Below are 957 nucleotides of genomic sequence, written 5' to 3'. Positions count from 1 at the left end.
CAATATTGTTGATCATTTTTAAGACCCACCATTATATACATATGAGAAAACACTTTCTAGACAACTTTTCTCCTTCAAATGCCAGTTTTGACGCAAGGATACCTATATATTCAAAGGTAAAATGATTAATTTAAATTTAATTCTTCTCCATCTAAATAATTAAGAAATTACGAGCTTTAAGTATTCTTTCAGAGATATAATCGGCTGTATATTCACTTTCAAAAAGACCTATTTTGTTTAAAAAATACCTAAAACAGTTGAATGGCTTTCTGGTATGCCTATGCTTTTGGAGAACAATAAAGCCAATGGACACGTGCTAGAAAAGGACCAATGAACTTGGACCCTTTACTGCTACCTTCCAACTAAAGGGACTAATATAATCCACTCAGGTATAACATGCACATTTGGAAGTCTCTGGGAAATCATTATGCTGATTGCTTAGCTTGACTAGTGACAGCCACAGTTTAGAACCACCACAGTTTATGCTTTTCTGGACCAACTTTTAATTTGAAATGTCTATAGGGGCTCCTTAGCCTGGGTAGCAAATATCTGCGCATGAACTGTAGGTGTATGAGGCTCAGCCAAATGGATCCCACTGCAATACTCGGAGTTGTTGACTGCATAGCCTCAGTCTTTGCTACTTATGAAAATTTCACTATTGGATGAGAAAATCAAGTCTGGCTCTTCTCAGCCTCATTTTCTATCCTTTCATTTCATAGAATGTTTCTTTAGTGTTTCATGGAGATGCAGTAATTGTATTTGTTCTTTAAATATTTTCTCCTCTTATGTATTAATAGTTACCTCATATTTTACCAATGTTTTCTTTTAACAATTCAACAAACTAGATTTTGTCAACATCTTAAGAAGTCCAAAATTATTAAATGATTTTTTTTCTTAATTTATTCCTTTAATGGGAATTTAAATGAACAGAATGACCAAGGTTCAACTTCTCAAGCA

The sequence above is a fragment of the Dasypus novemcinctus genome, chromosome 1 (assembly GCF_030445035.2).
Source record: "Dasypus novemcinctus isolate mDasNov1 chromosome 1, mDasNov1.1.hap2, whole genome shotgun sequence".
Classification (NCBI taxonomy): Eukaryota; Metazoa; Chordata; class Mammalia; order Cingulata; family Dasypodidae; genus Dasypus; species Dasypus novemcinctus.
This window is presented reverse-complemented; position numbering follows the sequence as displayed.